Source organism: Equus asinus, chromosome 24 (genome assembly GCF_041296235.1).
Source record: "Equus asinus isolate D_3611 breed Donkey chromosome 24, EquAss-T2T_v2, whole genome shotgun sequence".
Taxonomy (NCBI): domain Eukaryota; kingdom Metazoa; phylum Chordata; class Mammalia; order Perissodactyla; family Equidae; genus Equus; species Equus asinus.
This window is the reverse complement of record NC_091813.1, coordinates 20008356-20031628: the sequence shown is the minus strand read 5'-3', so window position 1 is coordinate 20031628 and position 23273 is coordinate 20008356. Positions and strand designations below refer to the sequence as shown.

The 23273-nt window shown below is 46.0% G+C and overlaps 1 pseudogene; it reads right to left on the bottom strand.

Moving 5' to 3' along the window:
- Window positions 1-12904: 12904 nt before the first annotated feature.
- The window catches only part of LOC139041767 (parafibromin-like), an 81456-nt pseudogene continuing 71087 nt past the window's right edge, over window positions 12905-23273 (bottom strand).

Sequence of the window (23273 nt, the reverse complement as noted above, 5' to 3'; positions counted from 1 at the left end):
CACAAGTTGCCAAATGCCAGTGAAATGACGTAGAAAACACCATGAGAACTTCCATGTATCAATATTGCTCTCTAGAAATACACCAGTTGAATCACGAAGTGCCTTAACTTTTCCTTTCCTAACATAATTATATAAAAATAATGTTTTTTGCTATAAAATTTTAAGAATGTAGCCTAAGTGGTTGACTTACAGAATCTAGAAGAGTAATGAACATTAAAGAACATCAAATCCCAAGTTTCAAATTTGCCATCCTTGCTAAAAATGCAGATTCCTGGGCCCCTCTTCAGACCAACTGGATCAGAATACCCAGGAGGTGATATCCAAAAAAACGGATGCACTTTAAAAGCTAAGAAGGATTTTTGGAACCATAGTCCTCTCCTTTGTTATCTAAAGAGCCTCAGGTCTAGAAGGAGGAGCTGATGAGACCCAGACCACAGAGCTCAGAGTTCCAGCAGAGGAAGGACAGAGCCATTCGTCTGCCTCCCACCCACCACTTGGTTGACCCTTCCACATTTCCCCTTGATGCTTGCTGTTTGATTTCTAGCATACATCCCCTAATTATTTGATCCTGCCTCTAAGCATACAGATGGCCTCCTCAGGTACTCAAGTACCAGCACAGTATGTTAGAGAGAGATCAAAATGGCAGCCGTGGGTTTGCATCTTGGCAGTCTTGTATGATCTCGGCCAAGTTACTTCACTTCTTTAACCTGCCATTTCCACATCTGTAAAAATGTGGACAATAATGATAACCTTACTGTGTTACTGTGTACGGTGGACTGAATGCTTGTGACCCCCTCCCGCACATCCCTATGTTGAAGTCCTAACCCCTGATGTGACGGTATTTGGAGATGGGGCCTTTGAGAGGTAATTAGGCTTGGTGAGGTCATGAAAGCAGAGCCCACATGATGGGATTGTGCCCTTAAAGACCATGAAGAGAATAGAGCTCTTCCTCTCTCCTCCATGTGAGGACACAGCAAGAAGGCAGCCACCTACAAGCCAGGAAGAGGACCTCGCCAAGAACCCAGCCACACTGGCACTCTAATCTCAGACTTCCAGCCTCCAGAACGGTGAGAAATAAATGTCTGTTGTTGAAGCTGCCTGGTCTGTGGTATTTTTGCTGTAGAAGCCTGAGCTGACTAATACAGCATGAAGATCACCCAAGATAAGAGATAGGCCCTGGTACGTATTAGATGCTCAGTAATTATTATTTAATTCCCTATGAGTTATTCTAAAAAGGGTGAGTACCTGATGTCTCAATTTCCTGTGTAAATACCTACCACTCTACTCTGGGAGATGACAGATAGGATTATGATGAGTACTAGGTGGTGGAGCTCTAGCACACCTGTGTAGCAGGACTTTGAGAGAGGCAATCTGGTTAAAAGGGGCAACTTCTAGGGGATTTGTCCTGAAAATGCAAAGCAAGACAATTGCTTTTCTTTAGGTTCTGTGCTCTTTGAATGTCTCGAGGGAGACTGATTCAGACTAAGGTCTGCCCTTGCCCCCAGTCACCCCTCAGTATTGCCACTGATGGTAGGGTCCCCTAACACTGGAGTTCTGTCATTAAAGTCTCTACTTGCTTTGTCTTGACCCCACTAAAGCCAATGAGTGTGCTCCATGACAGGTAGTCTTTGCTGTGGAGATAGTTATGAAAGATACAGTTCCGTTCATTAATTCATTCAACTAGCAATTGTGGAACACCTATATTGAGGGCACTGTCCTTCGAGGAACTCAGGGTGTAATCCTGGAGTCATCTCTGGATTCGAGAACCCATGCTCTGGCTCCTTTACGCTACACTGGACGTTAGTCTTGTTTCATGGAACATGACAAGCCGTGTCCTGTAAAGCAATTTCATACTCATCAGTCTTTCAGTGCTGGCCCTGGCTCCAGCCATCAACTTGCTGTCACAAGAGGAAGTGAAATTCTAAGGCCCAATTCCACAGCCATTGCTGAGTGTCAGCGCTTTAGCCACCATATTCCCTCCCGAGGAGGTGGTCATTCTCTGAGGGTAGGAATGGGTTTCTCCATTACTTATAATTCAAAGCCACTAGCGCATTTCTATGTCACCTCATTTCAACATATTTATTGGATGCCAGGCACCTTACAGAGCTAGACAGGCGTCCCCGCCTCCCGGAACCTGCTGTCTAAATGAACACTCCTGGATAAATTATTGGGGCCAGCGAGAGAAGGGCTTGGGTTTCTCTTCAGCAGGAGACGACAGCATCTATCAGTCAGTCCTTAAGGATGGAGTGCAGCCCAAGGTTAGACACTGTCAGCTGAGTCTGCTCTAGAGACAGACTTTTCCACAGTACTTTTAACTGAAACAAGGGAAACTCCATTTCTGCTATTGGGAACAGGGCCACTTTCTTGTGCAAGAGCCCCAGGGACATGGATAGGTTTAGCGAACTGTGAACTGAGCGGGCCCCTCGCCGGCGCCCCGAGTACTCCCCTGAGGGCTTGGTCTCCGACAGTCCCGCCCCAGGCCGGCCCGAGCCGCGCCGCCGCCCAGGGCGCCCCGCTCGGCGGGTGTGATGTCCTCGGAGGCCGCTAGAGGGAGACGAGCGCCCGCGACAGCATGCTGGGGGCACCCGGCCCCAGGGCAGGCTTCCCGACCTGGCTCAGTAGTCGCTCCGGTGGATTTAGAATGCCCTGGAAAACAGCAAAGCATGGAAACACAGTTAAATCAAAGATAGGGTCACTAGACAAAATACAGGACCCCAGTTAAATCTCACTTTCAGATAAACAACAATCTGAAATTCAGATTTAGCTGGGTGCCCTCTACTTTTCTTCGCTAAACCTGGCAACCCTAACCAAAGATCAAAGAGCCCCTGGGAAGACTGAAAGCCCTTCTAGGCGATGGGAAGAAAAGACAAGGTTTCCTACGTCCCTGTTACTGGAATCTAGAACGAAGTTTTGCATTCTTTAGACCAGAAGCGGTTGTTCTCTTCGCAGCTGTTAGGAAAGCCTCCAAACAGCCTGTGGCCTTGGCTGGGCGAGGCGTGAGGGTGGTTCTCTACCTCCAAACACCTCCGTGATCTTCTCCAGGGCCAAATGCACCAGGAGAGTCCTTCCCTTGTTCAGAAATTTCTCCTAAAGATGTAAATACCTTTTTAAGAGCATGTCTTAGCTCAGGCTGCCATGACAAAATACCACAGACTACATAAGGGGCTTAAACAACAGACATTTATTCCTCCCAGTTCTGGAGGCCCGACGTCAGAGGCCAGGGCCCGTGCTGGCTGGGTTCTCTGAGCCCCTCCCGGGCTGCGGGGCGCCTTCCTGCGGGGTCCTCACGCGGCGGGGAAGGGGCGCTCTGCTGGCTACAGCCCCTTCTAAAGGCACCAGTCCCATCGCGGGGCTCCACCTGGTGACCTCATCTACGTCCACCTACCTCCCCGAGGCCCCATCTCCGAACACCTTCCCACTGGGGTCAGGGCGCCCGCAGGTGCATTCACGAGGACGCAGACATTCAGTCCACAGCAGAGGAGCAAACCATAGGCTTTGTCCATGAGCACTTCCCGAAAGAGCGCTTGGCAGCTTGTTGGAAATCAGCACCAGACCAGAAAAAGAAATAGATTAAAAGTCCGAACTGAGAGGCAATAGGAAAAGCAGGAAACAAACGAGGCGTCAAGACGAAAATGAGGACCTCAGAAGAGCGTGGCCGGGGTCCAGCTGCTGTGTTGCTAGTTAACAATTGTGTCCAGGGCTGGAGCCTTCCGGGGGCTGCGTCTAAAATCCCAATAGGGAGCTTATGTCAAGTCAACAAAACGGCTTCCGAGACCCCGAAATGCATGTCATTGCTATTCATTGGCCATACTAGTCTTCTCAGACTGAATAAACTCAATCTCAAGGAGCATTTTTCTATGTTCCGTGGTTGGAACAGAGTTCTAACGTCCTGTGCATCCTCATGGAGTCAAGGTAGTCACAGGGGCTGTGCTCACTGAGCCGGCACAGTCTCTCCAAGACTTTCAGCCCGCTCGCTTCTCCTATTTAGAGTTGACAAAGGTACACGGGATCCTGAGAGGTTCTTGGAACAATTATCTCTACAAGACTCACAAGAGGAAGCCTCCTCCTTTGGTTGCTTTTTTCTAAGGCGAATATCGAGCAGAGCTCCTATCTGCTGGGAGAGGCAGCCTGAGCATCGGGGAGGACGCGGAAATTACCGACCTCGAGACAACGCACTGTCCTGCGGTCCTGGAGGCGGAGGTGTCTTTTTATAAAAACATTTTTAAGGTGATGATGTTAATATCGAATTAAAGCAGCAGGGGGCACAATTTCTTCACAATGTGTTAGGCTTCTTCTTCTTTTTTTTTTTTTTTTTTTGATTAGAAAGAAAAATACCTAAGCTCACTCTTTGTGCTGTTTTGAATCGGCATTATCTGATAATCTAAATATCAAAATGTCACGCACATTCTCATTTTCCACAGAAAAAAGGCAACGTAAGGCATCCGGAAGAGGCTAGCGAATTTACTGACAGTGCCCTGCTAATGACATCAATCAATAATTTCTTATTTTTTTTAAATAAACGATCATGGGGTGGGTGCGTTTAGGACTGTAAGTGCAAGCACTACTGTGGACCCTGTTGCCTGTATTTATTTAAAGTTTTCCGGAGAACCCGCCAGCCTGATGGGGACCCGCCCCCCCATTTTCGGGGCACCTAGAAAACTGCTAGGGAGATTTCGTCTGTTGATTTCATCAAGAATTGCGGTAGCTTCTTTCAGAGCTGTGTTTTGCAGCCGTCTTTCACATCTTCTAACAGTTTGTGCATGCATAATACCTCAAAATCAGGTTTATGATGTTCTCTTTTTGATTTGCTAAAAAGGAACGGAAATCAATGCACCTGTCTCATACCTTTCCCACACGGATGACACGAAACGATCTGGCAATGCCCAAGCGCCCAGCTCCTGCGTTTGTTCTTGGCCCTGACTCGGGCTATCCAGCCCTAACCACTTTATTTCTCTTGTCAATTCATCATATTACCTTCAAAAACAGAAACAGATTATAGCTGTCACACAGGAATACTGGGAAGATTCCAGAAATCTTATCACTAAAAGGTTACCAAGAATTCTTTGAAATTATCATTATTAAATGCAATACTAATAACGGCCCAGCTGACACAGAATGTCCTCTCTTTCAGGCTTGGTTTCTTTGCATTTTTCAACTCATCAAATTCTTCTTCAGAGAGAGGTTGAGAAAATTCAGGGAGGGAAGAAACTTGCCTAAATTCACTGACGATAGTAAGAGGTGAGGGAGAGATTCAAAGATACGAAATCTGGCTCTGAAATCTGTGTGCCAGATGTAGGATTTTAAACACTTAATTTAATTTTCGGAACAAGTAATAATTCACAGGTTTTAAAAGTAGAAATGATACATCGCATGGGAAGTCTGCTTCCACTCCATCCACTCATGTTCCGAATTACCCCCTCCCCTCAAGGAAACCTTCTAGAACTTTATGCAATTAAAACAAAAACAGGTGTGTCTTCTTAATCCCCCTCCAGGACACAGGACGCCTCACACTGTGTTCATTACGCTGAAGTTGGCTCTTCTGCTGAACCCTCTGTCCTGGATCCCTTCCCAGAGTGCAACACAGAAGTGTCCTCATTCTCTTCCAGCTGGATGGTATTCCATTGTGGACCGCCTTGTGCAATGGCGCTTCCCATCTTATGGGATTACAAGCAACACCACCCCTCGACATGTGTACTTGTCGTTTGGTAACTCTGCAGAGATTTCTGCAGGATAAATTTCAAGAAGTATAGGAACTGGGTTAAAGGGTGACGGCATCTGGAATATGGTATGGATGGTCCCCTCTACGGAACCTTTGCACTGTTCCAGAAATGCCCGAGACCATTTGTTTACTGACAGTCTCAATAACAAGAGTATATTGTTGAACTTCTAGATTTTTGCTAGTATGATAGATGAGAATGGCATCTCAGCCTAGATTTAATTAGCATTTTCAGAATTGTGGGTAAGGTTGAGCATCTTTTCATTGATTTAAGGGCCATTTATACTTCTTTTTATGGGATTTGTCTGTCCAAGTCCTTGCCCATTTATCTTTTGACTTGTTGATCTTTATCATCTCAATTTCTAAGAGTTTATAAATATTAGAAAAATAAACCATTTTGTATGAGAAGAGTTGCAAATCTTTTTCTTGCTTTGCATTTGTTTTTTATTTTTCTTATGTCTTTTTGGAGACCATAAATGCGTTTTTTAATTTTTATGTGCTTGAATTAAAATATAGGACATTAATATTATAAGGCATTAATTATTCAAAGTTTAAATAGATTTTATTCAGTAAAAATATATTGAGAACTTACCGCTGTGCTTCCCACCTTCTGCTAAGTGTTTGGGACAAAACCCCTCTCCTGGGAAAGTTCCCGATTGGTGGGTTAGACAGTGGTATAAGCAAAAAATTCCAGTGTGCCAGTGGTAGGGGTTAAAATAGAGATATGAAGAAGGGCTGGAAGATTACAGATGGTTTGACTAACTTCGAGAAATTTGTGAAAGATTTCATAAAGTTGTTTTGAAGCAGTGTCTTGAGGGATGTGTAGGAATTTCGACAGGTGAAGGAGAAGGAAGGCGTAGGTTAAGCCCTCATGACCCAGCTCCTGAGGGATGGAGTCCAATGACGACATTTGAACAGCTCTCTCCCCTCCAGATAGGTTGACTTTTCCTTGTATCGATTTGCCAAAACATAGATATTAATCCCAACTCTCTCTTTCTTAAATAAGAGGGGATGTCGTCTCTTATCCGAAGGAAACTTATTGTGGCTGGAATTCTGTAAAACTGAGTAAGCTTGCTATGGCTTCAGATTCTCAATGTCCGCTTAATGTCATTCTCTTCTATCTTTTTGATGTTAAGATTGGTATTTCACCTCTAGAATGAAGAAAAGGAAAGGAGTTTAGGGGCTGGTGTATCTGCGGTCCTTGACCGTGGCGACTCTAACGGCTTTTTCTCTTAGGTGAATCTCACAGTTTCTGCAGAACTGGAAATTGTTTTCGCAGTGCCCCCAATCTCTCTTCATTGGTCGGTTCAAGTACGACGTACAATTGTTGTGCAAACAAGGAGACACAGTGGAGTCAGCTACCGACTGGTCTTTGGGAGCTGGGGAAGCTGGGGCTCACAGCTGGTTCAGGTGGGAGACGCCTTTGTTGCCCATGCCCCGTATCCTCCCCTTCTGTCTCACCAGTGGGACCCCTGTCTGGTTCAGAGAGCAAAGAGACCAGCCCAGAGGTGTTCTGTGACTCGTCTGATCCAGCCCAGGCCAATCATGCCAGTCTAGTTCCTCTCTTTCAAAGTTGGCTATCTGGCTTCCCTTGAAGGGTGGTGTGATCTTGTTAGGGCCAATAATGCACAAGCGGAAGTCTGTGGGGAGGTTTCTGAGAAAGCTATTGCTTTCCTAGAAACACAGACAGATAGCTGGTACCTACCTTCACTGATTCATCCTACCTTGAATGCAGATGTGGTGCCTGGAACTGTGGCAGCCATCTTGTGACCAAGAAAACGGAAGAAGTTTTGCACTGACGTCATGTTGCTGACAACATAGCAGTTACCTATGTCCAGACTTCTTGGTATGTGAGGAAAATAAATATCCTCTGTTTCTTAAGCTACTCTTGGTCAGGTTTTCTCTCAAGCAGTCGAGCAGTCACTAAGCTGCAGCATGGGGCAACTTATAACACTACTAGATTGGCTTGCCACACTTCAATTGATTCAGCTGGCAAGGAGACAACAAGCCCAGATGGATTTAGGGCATCTGTTACTTATGCAGACAGCATAGGCAAGATCAGCATGGTGTCAGCTACTTGTGTCCCTTGTCCCACAAGACTAGACCAAACCAAAAGGCCAGATGATGGGGCACATGAGCAGAGGGACACTCTGTTGCTGAGGAGCCAACTCTAGACTCCAGCCAAGGAGTTTCAGAGTCTCCAACTGTTTCTGAAGGAGGGGGACAGGTGGAAAGTCCCATGCCCACAGGAACCAGGGAAATAGATGAAACTGCCTTGTGACAACCTCCCACAAGGTAGGGCGGTGGGTGGAAACGGCTCTGTGACAGCTCCTCACAAAACTGCCCCTCTGGCAGAGTTCCTGAGAGTATGAAAGACTGCTCTGGGCCTTGCCTCCATGGCCCGTGTGGAGACCTGCAAGGGTGTCAGCCAGCCGTGGCAGGGCCAGTCCCCTACAGATTACAGATAAAAGCCTTTCTAATTGAGAGCGTTCTCCTCCCAAGGTGACATGGGGAAAAGGACTTCAGCTTATTGAAGGACAAACGTTTTTCAGAGGAATAAATGTATTCTGCTTGTGGTTTTATCTTTTGCTGTAGTATTTCCCCGTGTCTCATTGATTACAAGGACGTGTCGCAGCGCACAGAGGTAGTATTGAGGTACGTTCCCAGGCGTTTGCAAGGACGGATTCCAAGGTCTTGAGTGTGTGTCTGTGTAAACGTGTGTGTGTGTAAACTAAACATTAGCACCAAGCCTCCAAGAGCCAGCGCACTGCATCGTGTGCTTTCTGCAGCCTCCTCAGCAGGTGAGTGTATATCGCACACTCAGATTCATCCCCAGCCACAAAAAGTGGCTTGTCCCACTATTGTTTCTTAAATATATACTGCAGATCTTGAAATGTGAAATTCCAATCTTAACAAGCCTTAAAAGAAACGTGTTTACAGCCCTTGCCTTTTCCTGCCTGAGAGAAAAGCTCAAGTAACTGCAGAAGCAGAGCGCAGCTGACACTGCTCGTTCACTTGTCACCCCAGCCACAGTGGGAGGGAGATGTTACTGTGACTTGTGATTCCAAGTGTTCACATCATATCACCTGGATGTGCTGAAGTAGAATGCATGACGTCTGTACATGACTCGTCCCAGCTTTCCACAGGGACAAAAACGAGAGGGCTCATTGTTGGGGAGTGGGATAGGTGGTCTTTGACCTGGAAGGGACCTTCAGTGCCCACCCTCAGCCCCCTAATTTTACTGGTGAAGGCAAGTAATTACCCAACAGCCCATCCCTACGGGCCCAGGACAAGAGCACACATGGTGTCCCTGGGCACCCTCTGCTCCTGTGCCTCCCTCCGTCACACACTGTAAGGTGCCTCTGAGCTCATGTGTGGAAATGCCAGCCCGCAGGACCAAGCTCTTGTGCAACAACTTCATAGCCCCTTTTCATCATTGTCCTCAAAAGAGGGGTATGAAAAAAATGTTCGTAAGGTCTGATTTGCAGCCCCTTAAGAACTATCCTACTGAGTAAGCTATTCATTGTGAATTTCAGAATTTTCTAGAAAGACTTGATTAGCTTTCTGAAGTTCCCAAAGAAGAGATGGACGCCAGAACACCAGCTTGGGGGAGGGGGGGAGGGTGAGGCCAGAGGCTGGGAGCAGGAGGACTCAGTGAAAGTCCACGTGTCCTGCGGTGAGCCCCTCCCCAACCTCAGGCTCAGCCCTCTTCCCAAAGCACGCGTCACCAGGCTGGGCTCTCCAGGCAGGGAGGCGGAGGACGCTTCTCTGGAGAAACGAAGCAGATGTACAGACACCAATATTGGAGGGCCACTCAACAGAATGGGCCCCTCTGCCTACAGCCCCACAGCGAGGTTCACCAGGAAGCAAGGCCATCCAGCGCACAGAGCCGCCCTCGGTTCTCCAGGGCGTCGCTCCTCCATGATGAGTAAGAACAGCCGAGGGTGGGGAGGTGTCAAGGGAAGCTGCTAACACGACAGACAGAGACAAAAAATGCAAAAAATAAAAAGGAAGTCAGAGGACTCAGAAACTACACAGAGAGGAGAAGAAACAAACATGCCCAAACAGCTTATAATCGAACTCTTCAGAGAGAGACAAGAAAGTACTTTACATCCACCAACTGAGAACCAGAGGGCTCTTGGGAGTTAAAATTTGAAAGCCAAAGTGGAAAACGTTAATAAAATTCCTAAGAGATAAATTTAAGGAAATAGACCAGGAAATAAAATGAAATAAAAACAAAAAATAAAAAACTCTAAAGAGTTCTAATAGGAAAATAGAAAAAGAAACATTAAGAAAATCAGAGGATTAGACTAAGACGTACGCTTAAATAAGAATTTCTGAAAAAGAAAAGAGAAAATGGAAAGGAGGGAATTACTTACAGAAGTCATGGGACATTTTCGGGAACTGAAGGATGTCGGTTTCGGATGCCGATGACAGCCCAGCCTGAGGAATGAGCAAAGCCTGGGACCAAGGGCTTCATAGACCGTTGAGAGCACCCGGCCACCAGCTGGCGGAGTTTGCACCCTCAGCAACTGTGCTCTGGTCTCTGGTTAGTCCTCCAGTTTCCTACAGGGCCTGTTCTAAAACACAGGCCACGTGTCTGGGGCTGGAGGGCACACGACGTCTTGCCCAGGCCCCTCTGCCTTGGAGGCAGGCCCTACCTCATAGCTCAGTCACTGCCTAAGGACCTACTTCCGCTCAGATGGCTCCTCCTGCCCCTCGGTTTCGCTAGAACAGGACCCCCCACTGACCACAACTGTTACCGCTTTCTTCAGAGTGCTCGGCGGCCCTCTTTTCACCAGAGAAGACCCTTGGATAAAGCCGCCAGCTTGCTGGACACTTTCATTCCGAGACTGGGAAGATGGGTCACCCCTTCCAAGACATGCCCGACAGTAGAGTTGGTTCCTGGTTCCCATGCTGCTCCTGCCTACCTTACTGTGACCGCCATGGGCCTGTGTACCTCCCGGCTCAGCCTGGAGTGCTTACTGAGACAACAGCCCATTATCTTCTAGTTAAATTACATGCTGAGGACAGTCTCAGGACCATATATTGGGGCCAGGAGGAATATAGACCTTAAACTATAAGATCTCAATAAACTCATACCTGTATTAAGAAGATTAGATTCCCAGAGACTTTATGGACAGGAAACATTACTGTGAGTCCTTAATTAAACACATAAGCTAAACCACCCAAAAAACGTCATTCGAAAAAGAAGGGAATGAAATACTAGAGAGAAACCAAGTCAAGCTGCGTGGAGGAAGCTCGGGTGCCAGCAGCCACATCTTCAGCAAGTCTTCACTGCGAGCCTACTGTGCGCAGCGCACTAGCCTCAGCACTGAGGGTACAACAGAGAGTAAAGGCAGGCTCTTTCCTCGTCCATCGTATGTTCTAACGGGGGAGATAATAAACAAGCAAACACATTTTACTCACCTGTTTCATTTCACAAACACAATATGACTACGTGCCACATTCTGCTCCAAGGACTTTAAATAGTAACTCATTTAATCCTCCCAACAACCCTATAAAGTCAGCACTATTAACATCTCTATTTTTCAGAAGAGGAAATTGAGGCAGAGAAAAATTAAGTGCCCTGCTCAAGGTCCCACAGCCGGCAGGTCACAGAGGCAGGCTGCGGGCTCCAGGCTGTCTGCCTGACCAGCTGCCAGCCTGCCTTCCTTGGGCAGCAACAGGCTCACGGGGGCCACCAAGCAGAGTGAGGGGCTGGAGAGTCATGCGGGGGACGTGCTGATTTAGATAAGAAAATCGGGGAGACTTTCTGCAAAGGTGACCTGTCGGCTTGGCTCTCCATGTGCTTTGGAGCTCAAAGGTCTCTGGAAAATATTAGGGGCCAGGGGACACTTTTCCCCTTTCCATCCTCATGATTCATTTAAAAAGCAATAGAAAGTTTCTTGTTTAGCGAGTGATGTCAAACTCCTTAAACTATTGCAAGGCCACCGTTGTCAGGAGCGGCCTCCAGTCACCCTGCCAGAAACAGTTCTTGTGGCTTCTTGGGGAATTTTTAGTTCTCTCAAGACTAGATTCTGTAGGTGACATAATTCTCACCCATTTCAAATATGTGATACAGCTCTCTGTTTCTTAAGGTGTTAATGGTTTATCACTGTGTGACTGTCCCTATGCTCATAGTTGTGCTCCTTATTTGGATTTTTTATAGTCGCTGTTAGACATCACATCTATAGGACCCCGGGAAAACAGCACAGGCATCCTCTAGCCAGGGAGATCAAGCAAGACTTCCTCTTCCCTTTATTGTGATTCTACATTTCGGCTTTTGGTGTTCTCATGATGCTCACCAGTATCTAAATTTTGTTTATATCACTTCGTAATGAAATCGCAGAACTAAAGTGCCCAGCCCTCTTCAGTCCTCCTGTGCTGTCTGCAGTTAAGAGGATCTTACAGTGCCCTGTAAGAGCAAGGCTGGTGAGAGGCTTTCCTGGAAATGGCGAGAGCACAGCCGGGGCTAGCAGCCCCATTGTAAACGTCTCTCTTCACTCACTCTTACGTGTCGTAAATTCTCATCAGGTAATCGATAGAAAGGACATGATTGCTTAGGAGCTCAACTCTGATATTTAAATTTCTTCTCCTCAACTTTAACCAGGGTATATATCAAAGCAGGGGAGTAGGGTAACATTTACGACACTGCCACTCCGGTCTGTGATTAGATTCAGATCATTCAGAGGTTATGCTTCAGGCTAGTGGTGATTCCAACATGTTCTAAACAGCAATGAGGTAATTACAAAACTTGCGATAAGAATAACAAATAGTATATTGTTTTTCAAACTGCACCTCAGTAAGCAGTAGCGTTACATAGTTGGAGTGTGGTTGGAGCTTCTATTATATGCCAGGCCTTGAAGACAAGGGGTGCAAGGGAGAGATGGGGCTTCTGGAAAGATGAAGAAATAAAGAAAATCAGGAGTTGGGAGCAGGCGACTGGAAAAGACAAAAGCCACAGCACCTGAGTCTATTAACCAGCATTCTCTACAAAGCATCGAACAAGGTCATATGAAAGATCAGTCTGTGGCCATCTTCATTTATAAGTTTTTGGTAAATTCATAATGCTTGAGTTTCAGCCTTTAGATCAAAGTATACACATATTTCTTAACCCAAATTTACAGTAAAAGGAGAAACCAACTAATTCAGAATCTCTGGTGGGATGTTTGCTTTACCTTGTAGTTACAAATATGTCTCAGAACTGTAAGAAAATGGTAAGAAAACATCCAAAAGACATTGGTGATCGCTGAGTTCTAATACAGTTCTACCCTATTTCTGAACATTTGGGTCTAGACAAGCTACATCATACTTAAGATGAAAACGTTTAATTTTAGCAAATACATCCACTGGTGACCCATCAGGAAAAAGCCATGGCCAGTCTTTGAACTGCCGGGCATCCCTGATACAAGAGCTGCTCCAACCTGCCCTCCCCAGTCTCACGGCTTCCACATGAGGGGCGGGTCTCCTGCCCTGTAAGGACCCGGGACACTAGCTGTAGGGCCCTCTGGCTGCAGCTACTCTTTTCTTCTCTGAATTGCAGTTTCATTTTCTCATTGGAGCCTTGTCTTCACTTTTCATCTGATGGGAAAAATTTCAGATCCCGTAAAAGGTGTCTTGCGTGAAGCATTGTTATTAAAGAGGTGGTGACTGCCTGACTGGTGATAGTGGGTGCTCGAGATCCTTTCTTCCGGTTTGGGGGAAGCCTTGCTTGAGAAGCTGCCCTCAGAACTGGCGATGCTCAGGAGTCTGAGTCCCAGGGCAGACGTGTCATCCTCTGCTACAGATTTCCAGGGCTTACTGTGGTAGGTACCATAGTATCAGCTCTGAAGCTTTCCATTTCTTCTTTTCCTTTGACTCTTTCCTGGTAATATCTGTTGTAAGCAGCTGGGATAGGATATTTGGTACATACATGGTATCCACAGGTGTTGTATTGGGGGCCAGTTTCTGTTCAGATACATTCCATTCTGAAGAATTGCAAACAACACTGGGAAACTGCACTTCTGACCCTCCCCTCCCCCACCTTCTCTCTGCTGAAAATGTCTTGGGTCACATTTACCTCAGCTTCCCTGAAACTCCTGTGTTTTAGGGCAGTTACCTAATCATCTAGGTCAGTCTTGATTGTAGATCTTTTCTTACCGTAATTTTTACTTTGATTGCAGCCATTTTTTCTATTGACATAGCTGCAAAGACCAGATCTGTTCAGTTTGTACAATCCCTTCTTTGGGACTCTCCAAACAAGCAGCCGATCTCTCTTCATCAAGGTGCACACACTCTTCATCTTCAATTCGTGGTTTCTTTGCTTCTGCTGCTCGTTTAGACTGAGCAGATCCCTGAGGATCTATTTGTAGAGGGCACTTCTGTCCACACTCGCAGACACTGATGTTTTACCAAGTACATCTTTTCAGTCAGATCTTCTTACCACAGGAATGTTTTCAGTGGCAGCAGTGGGACATACACAGTAGAGGGAGAAAGGTACACGTTATTAAGCAGAAAAAAGCTAGAACCCAACATGCCGTACTCTCTGGGCTAGACTTCCTTTCTAGTCTCCCAAACTACGTGGTTGGTCCTGACGTTCTTGGGCTACTAGAAAGTCTGACAGTCACTCTGTCTCTCTTCACCACAATCTCAGAACAGGCAGGTGTTGTGTAACGACGGGGATACATTCTGAGAAATACATCGTTAGGCGATTTTGTCATTGTGTGAACATCATAGAGTGTACTACACAAAGCTAAATGGTATAGCCTGCTACACACCTAGGCTATATGCTGCTAATCTTATGGGACTGCCATCATATATGTGGTCTGTGGTTGACTGAAACATCATTATGCAGGTGCGTGACTATATCACAGAACACGGAGCACGTTTCCCCTGCCTCGTTGGCTCCTCAACGAACCGGCAACACTAACAGTCATCTGAGCCCATGACAGCAGCAGGGGCGGCAGCCTCCCAGCCTTCGAGAACCCTGCACTGTTGGGCCTCATAAGGCCACATGAGATCATCTTGCCAGGCCTTCCCCTCTCCATGCCTTTTTTCAAAGAAGCAGGATCCAAAGTGCATATCTACAACAAATACCTCCATTAAGAGGAATTAGCCTAAGACTTCACACTTGAGATGTCCAAAACTGACCTCTTGATTCCCTGCCCACACCCACCCAAGCTGCTTCTCCCCATCTTTCTCATCTTAATCAGCAGTACTACTCAGTTGATGAGGCTCTTAACCGGAGTTACTCTTCATTTTTCTCCTTCATTCCCACTCTATATCCAGCCCATCCAGAAATCCCATCTCTGGTCCAAACCAGTCATCTCTGGGGAAGATTTCTGTAAAAATCTTCTAACTAGTTTTCCTATTCCTATTTTTAACTCCCATCCCTCCCCAACCCCCACAGAATCTAGTCTCTAAAGTGCAGCCAGAAGATCCCTTCAAAAGGCAAATCAGATTGTGTCATTTTCTTGCAAAAACTCTCCAGTAACATCACCAGCATTTAGAACTGACCCAAAGACCTCCCTGGGGCCTCAAGTCCTACACGATCGTGTCCCTGGTTGTCTCTCTGACAGCAATTCACACAATTGATGAGCTCCCTCTGCTCATCACAGTGGCTTCCTTGCTGGTCCTCATATGCCAATTACAGGTCTGCCTCAGGTCCTTTGCACTTGCTGTTCCCTCAGCCTGGAACCTCTTCCTCTAGGCAGCCCAAGGCTGGCCATTCATCTGCTGCCCTGCTCAGAGACACTTGTCCTCTTGAGAACGTCATCTGAAACATCACTCTCATCCCTTTGTTCTTCTTTATCGTCAAAGCATTTATGGCTACCCAGGATTACAGATGTATTTTTTTGTTGATTTGTTTATAATATTTGCCTAATAAACTAAGACCCCCGAAGGCAGGGACTCTGCTTTGTTGTCTGCGGGGTCCTCCATACCTGGAATGATGCTTGGCATCAAATATGTGTTTAACACATGTTTGTTGAATGAATGGCTAGATGGCAAAATTGAAACAAGACAAACTGTCCTTATTTCCCTGTTTTTCCCAGGGTCAGTGTTGCCAAGGGAAAGGATAATCCAGTGTAGAAATCACTTGGGCATCCATGATCGGAAATGGACTGTAATTTGAACTCAAGTCCTGTTGTATCCCTTTGTGGCTCCCTGTTGATGGTCATAATAAACTTTTCTAATGGTCTGCCTGATGAAACTTAAAACTAAATTCTATTTTAATTATTTCCCCCTGATGTTTCTGAATAAAAATGCCAGCCCTGACCACGCAGAGAGTCTGCAGGAGATGACTCACTGGAAGAGCATGCATGCCCAACCTGGGATTGGTACAGTGATGTCAATACCGCATTTGCTAAATCGTGTTCTAACGAGGACCTTTCTGGGGAGTTCCAGTGACAGACTCCTCATTGACCTCCAGAGCTGCATGCACAACTTCAACAGCCCTGAAAACAGCTTGTAACGTCAGTGCATGAATCACTCCCCAAGTGAGCAAAGGAAACATGTCATGACTTACATTTACCCCGAGTAATAGCAAATGGAGATGAACCTTTATTATTTACTTACTTTGGTTACATCAGCTTTTTAAATTGTTCTAGTTGAACTATAGAACTCCACCAAATGTCTTGGACTGACCTATCGAGCAGAGTGGAGAAGTCTGCAGTGGCAGCGAGAACACAAGTTTGTTTCCATCTCATGTGCACATTTGGGGGAGCAGTTTACATTCCTTCTGTCCCTTGTTAAAGCAGAGGAAAATTCAGTTGAAAATTTCCAAAAAACTGAGCATTTTCAGGAAACAATAACACAATAGGCTTCCCCTTTATAGGAAAACAAATAAACAATTTAAAATACATATAGAAAACATATTTCTGGAACAAGATTTGAGTGTCTACAAATGAATGTATAGAATAAGGAGTTTCTCTAAAATTCTGTTTTCTGTATTTCTAAGCGTCCTGCACTTCATCATGCATTGATTCCAGAATATTTGTGGAGCCTCTGCTGTGTTCTACACACTTTGCTAAATACAGCTAGGGATATGCGATGTAGAGAACAGACATAGACGAAAACAAGTGTTATTTTTATAATTAAGTTGTAAGAATATATTCTCTCTGATTAAAATAATCTTGGTTTTCAAAAAAGTTTGAGGGGGAAAAAAGGGGAGGGAACTGTCAAAACTTCAAGAAACATCTTGTACACCAACAATTCAAATGAATTGAATAGTCAGCTTGCATCCACATGGCTGTGGAAGAATTGGGTTGCAGAAGTTGAGAGGATATTTGCAACTTTTGAGACCGGTCTCTGATACCCCTAAAAGTATCATTTTAGCTCTTTGAGTTTTTTTGAAAATCTCTTCCATGAGTTTATATGAACCTAACGTCCTCCCCTCTGCCGACGCCCAGCAGCGCCAGATGTGGTGAGGCGGGAGCTCTCATGCAGACTTCTGGAGGAACTGCTCCTTGTGCATTTCTGGGAAGCAATTTGGACAAATGCTTTCTCCTTTCACACGGCATTTGTGGAAAACTTTACTTCAGATCTGGCCTTCGAAAGCATGAAGAAGACATTGACCTGGAGCCTCCAGATTCCCTTTTCTGTACCTTTCTCCTTCCCAGAGAGAAGCTCTTCACAGTTTCCCCCAGACAAACCTGCACCTAGGACACGATTCTCATAGAGTGACTCACACCGCTTCAAATGCCTGCTTCGTCTCACTCTTTTCCCAGAGGCATTTGCACTAATAAGGCTCAACCCTTTAAACAAGAAGAATCACTTCCGAATTTCTTATTTTATCATCTGTTAATTGGAGGTGTAGAGTGACTTTCAGCTCTGACATTCTGTGGTTCTAAACGTTTAGCATCCTATTTGTCCAGGTATTATGGTGCAGGGAGGAGGGAAGAGCAGGGGGTGGAATTCTTTGTGGAAGGCCCTATTATCAGTTAGGGTGATTTTCCCTACAAGTAACAAAAAACTAAGAGTCTTAGTCAATAAAGCCATTTAATTATTCATCTAACAAGAAGTCTAGAGGTGGGAGTTTCAGGAGAGGGTCAGCAACTTGACATTGGCAGGCCTCTGAGTCAGTCTCTGACTGGCTTGTCTTCCCATCTTGGTTACCTAAAGATTTGCAGACTCTGGCCAGAACTGAGTCAATCTGCTACCTCTAGAAGCAAGGAGTTGACAGAGACCAATCCTGAGTTATCCTCTAGGGTTAGACATATTGAGAACTGAGCAAAACATAGGCTTTCTTAGCAAGGAAGCAAGGAAAAGTGTTGCTGGAGGGCACTCAATAGTGTCTGCCACAACGCTGGCACTATGTCACCAAGGAGCTGCTCTGAGCAGGTCTGTGGTCAGGCTTGAAAATGGCTGAGTCAAACGCTGGCTGCGCTCTGTCCAGTCCTCCCCACCTTCCATTTCCTTCCTTGCAAATGTTCAGGTGAAGAGGGGAGGAGGTCAGGTCATAGAACAGATGGTGAGGTTCTAAATTAAAAGAGAAACAGGATGTGGTAGCACTGTGTCCAACTTTCCTATTCTTGTCACTTGTTTCATATTTTTATTCTTTAACTTGAATTTATTCTGCTGCAAGTTCTAGCAAACTTGCTAGAAAAAGCAATAGGGTTTTTTTGGTCAGGCTCTTTTCTCACTGAAATGGTTCAGAGATGATTGTATTCTGTTTTATTTTTAAAATCTCCACTTATCAAATGCTGACATGCTAAGAAAACAGATGGTTTGATCTGAGGCTTCCTTTGTTGTATGCAGGCGAATGTTTTAAACATCATGCCAAGATTTGATTTGTAATTTTAAAATTGCTGTTTTCCCAGGCTGAGCTTGGGATACTATTAAAATTGTCAGTTTTCACGAGGGGAAAGCAAAATTTTTGCATGAGGCCTAATTCAAGAAAAATAAAAATGTTTAAAGGACACATTTTCCCCAGTCAAAATAGAAATTGTTTTATTGATTCCAATGGAGGAAAAAGTCTCTATTTTTAGGACATATAGTACCTATTACATTCAAAAGAAGAATGTCGGTTTTCAAATTTTTACTTCTTTTTTAGCTATTAAAATACTGATCTTAGCATCTTTGAAAAAAGCAAACTTAGATTGATCTTTCCAGTCTTTTATAGTTGGATAGAGTTTTAGAATTCATGAAATCTGTTCATACATATTATTTCCTGATGTCTTTCAATTAATAATAAAAATATTATTATTATTCCCAATTACAGTTGAGAAAATTGAGGTTCGAAAAAAATAAAATGACTTACCTAAGGTCACAGAATGTTAGGTATAGAGTTAGGGCTAAAATGCAATGTTATATCTATTGCAACACTTGCTAGTGTCTCTCCTATGTCAAGTGCCATTCTGACACTGGAAATAATAGAAGAAGAACAATCAGATCTAATATTTATTGAGCACTAGGTGCCAGGCACTGTCCTAGATACTTCCATGCATTGTTTCATTTAATCCTCTCAATAAACCCATGACATAAGAACTATGAAAATTCCTGTTTTATAGATGTGGAAACTGAGGTATGGAGACTTGCAGAAGGTCACACTGCTAGAAATGGGGAATTGTCAGCTCTGAGTCACTTAACAAGCACAGGCCGCTCTGCGCCTCCGTTGCAGTTATCTCCTCTCCGTGGAGCTGGTCCGGGGTGATCCGTCAAGCTGCAGCCACATCTGCAAGCATTGGCTGCCATGAGACATGGCTGCTCTTTGCAGTGCTCCCGCATTTCTTCATGACTCTCAGGTTGCCGTGATGCAAACCCAACTCAAAGAAGCTGAAGCACAAAGGATATCTGTTGACTCGTGGGATCCAAGGGAGGGCTGAGCAACCGAACCACCCCCCCATGACAGGGCAGGGGGGCTGCTGGTCCCGGCACCACTGGAGCAGGCACCTGAGCGCTGACTGAACGCTTGCCATCTCTTGCTTTCGCGTCTTTGTGCATGTTGGCTTCATTCTCACTACCAGTGGCTTTTTTCAAATGGGAGGAATCTGAGTCACCAACAGATCATGAAATGCATCTTTTGACTTGCGCCAACAGAGGAGCTCTGACTCTCTTGAGTCTAGTTGGAAAAAATTCCACAGAAGGGCTCTGGTTGGCTTGGCGTGTATAAAAAGCCACCCCTGGATCAACCATCTGTAGCTAAGGAGATAGATCACGTCAGAACATGGAAGGGCCGACGCGGGCCGTTGTGCAGTTTGTGGACTTCACAAATGTGCCTACATGAAGGGTGTGTGGGGACTGAAATCAAGCCCATGCACTGTCACCAAGCCACGCAGCCTGGAGTAGGGATCTTCCCAGGGGAAGGGATGCCCTTTGCTTCTCGAAGGTATGGGGGCTTGCCAGCTGGGTGCCCAAGGGACCGAGCCCTTTTTAGACACGAAGTCATCACTTAGGCTTGTGGCTGCCCTGTGTAGAATACGACCGCTCCTGAGGAAATCATATATTTGTAGATAGAGGAAGAAAGGGAAGTATTAATTTCAGAAAAAGAGGAGACACCCAACAGAGCACTGAAGGGAATTGAAGGCATTGGCGATACGCTGAGGTTTCCTGCTTAGTGACAGAGAGTGGATTCTCCTTAGAAAACTGTTTCTACTTCATGTAAATTTTTAAGAAACAGTTCCACAATTAAGTCATGAAAAAATGATAAGTAGAGGCCATAGTGTCAGGCCTCATGGCGCCTTGGGGAGCAACCTGCTCCTTTCCCAGGCGTACGCCTGCCCCTCTGAGGGTTCGGAGGCTCCCTGCAGTGGATTGCAATTAAACAGTTTCATGGTTTTTGTGTGAAAAGGCAGGCTGACATTTAGCGGAGATGCCTGATGGTCTGATAGTCTCCACCACCCAGGCGCTACTGAAGCAGCTTTGGTTACGTTAAAATGGTATTTTTAGCACCAGGCTTGTGGAGCCATAAAGACTTTTTTTTTTCCCAAACAAATTTAAGTGGTTTCTCATGGGTCAGAGTGTCAGAGTAAGGTTTTCTCTGGAATACAGTTACCCCACCTCTACCCAGCAGGCCCCGGGTGTTCTCCAAAGCCGTGGGCTGTGGGAAGAGGAAAGACTGAGCGTGTGTCTAAAGATGGGGGCTTCACCAGCCTGGGCCCGTTTCAGTGCAGGCTGCCTCTCAAGCTACGGTGCAAAGGGCCCAGCGCATTTATTCTGGGATAACCAACTCCCAACGAGCAATATTCTTCCCCAGGACACGTGTAAAATCTCGAGGGTGAGCTTTGCAAATATTATCAGGCAGAGTGCAGCCAGGGAAAAATCTGACATTGCAAGGGCTGGGGCAACAAACTCCAGCGTTTCACCTTCTACAGCCCCTCCCCAGCTTTTGGATTTTAGACTCTTCATTAGCCTTTGCTCCTTACTTTTTATAGGAGCAAAGGAAATTTTTATTTTTGCTCCTTTGTTCGTTGTTTTTTAATCCAGTTACCCTTCTTTGTTAGCCCAGACTCACATATCTTCGATTTCCCACATTTTTCTCATCTTCCCTTTGTCTTTCTTCATTCGATTAACTAGTCAGGACCCAGAGAAATGAACAGCCGTGGAGAATGGGAGGAGAAGAAAATTGTGCCAAAGCCACTCGGCAAGGAGGCGAGTCCTCACTGTCATGATTCTCCTTCTCTCCTTCGTTTGCTATGTCTCTATTTTCTTCTTATACTTCACTCATCATCTATTTTCCACATATATTGTTTGTCTTTCTTTTACTTTACCTACAACCAAGCGGTTCCTACAGAATTTCCCATGTCAGGAAAGCTAGCAGGCTGCTCAGTACAGTTTAAATGTGACTCTCGTTTGCTCGGTTAAAACAACACGCTCTCAGGCAAGGCGCTCAGGAGCTTTCCCGGGGCGTGTGCGTGCAGGTGGAGTCAGGAGGCTGCGCACACACGTTCTTGCTCTGCCTTGCCCGTCCCCAGGTGGGGAACCTGCTTTGGGTAAGCGGAAGTCACACACGTCACTGCTGGGTGTTGGCTTTAAGAGCCGGTGCTGCTTTGCCGTGTGCTTGTTGCCTCCGCCACAGTGGCCGGCCGCATTTCGGACGGCGCGGCCCCCCGAGCTGAGTCCTGGGCAGCGGCCACTTTGAGCAAAAGGCACAGCTGACCGGCTTTAGGCGTGGAGCAGAAACAGGAAAGACACGCTTCTTGTTTTAGGCCACTGAGGTTCTTGGGCTGTTTGTTGCTGCGGCATAACGTAAGCAGCCTCCCGCTCGGTTACAGCGGAGGAGCTGCGACAGCGGGAGACGGAATGACATCTTTCCACGGAGTAACCCCCGTGGAAAATTTCTGTTCACACCATGAAATTGCAGTTCGCAGCTCACTTAGGTCAGGAGGGTAGGCCCGTGACAGAGACTATGTCTGGTGCTTACCAACTCCGTTTTACTTATGCTGCAGGCAGGAAGGACCTGCACCAAATCAATTACAGCGCGGCCCTGGCGTATCCCCTGCGCAGCCTCTGTTCTCCCGCTCCGCTGGGCCGGGTGGTTCTGCGCTGGTGGCCTGGGGCATTAGGGGTACTCTCTCTCCTTTACGGGTGTGTTGGAAGCAAGGGCAGGTCCTTCCCTAACTACCCACAGCTGAGACCAAGCTGTACCTTTAAACAAGACTTCACTGAAGGTTTGAGGAAAACGCAACACCAAGAAAAATTTACATTACTGATCAGGCAGGAGCCTGTTTTGGGGTCTCCCCTCTTTGTCCCTCTCTCCTGACCAGAGGGAAGCCTCTAGCCTGCTATGCTCGCCACTCTTACACTGATCCCAGTATCAGAAATGCTCCCAGGGGCCTGCCGGTGGCGCAGGGTTAATTGCGCACGTTCTGCTTCTTGGCATCCCGGGTGCGGACATGGCACCGCCTGCCAAAAGCCGTGCTGTGGCAGGCGTCCCATGTATAAAGTAGAGGAAGATGGGCACAGATGTTAGCTCAGGGCCAGTCTTCCTTAGCAAAAAGAGGGGGATTCGCAGTAGTTAGCTCAGGGCTAATCTTCCTCAAAAAAAAAGAAAAAAAAAGCTCCTGGAATCTCCCTTCCTTAGACCTCCAGGCCCATAGAGCAGGAAAATTTTCTCTCCTGAGTTGCTTACAAAGTCCTTATTTCTTAACCCAGGCCTCATCATTTCCTAAGATTGCCAATTCTGGGAGTATCTGCTCCTTTTGAGGAAACGCCATCCTCATCTTCGTGTACCATGACCTGAACCTGTGGCTCCAACAAGGCAAACACACGATTGTACTGAAAAGAACAAAATAGGCTCTGCTGTGCTGACAAACAGCCCAAGACCTCGGAAGGACGCTCATGGTTCAGAAAGCCTTTTATGTAGTCTGTGTACTGGTATTCAGGAAAACTTTTAAAAAATTTTATTGAGCTGATAATAGTTTATAACATTGTGAAACTTCAGTTGTACATAATTTGTCGGTCACCAAACACATGTGCCCTTTTAGCCCTGATGCCCACACCCAACCCCCTTCCCCTCTAGTAACCACTAATCTGTTCTCCTTGTCCATGTGTTTATCTTCCACATATAAGGGAAATCATGTGATGTTTGTCTTTCTCTGTCTGGCTTATTTCACTTAACATCATACCCTCAAGTTCC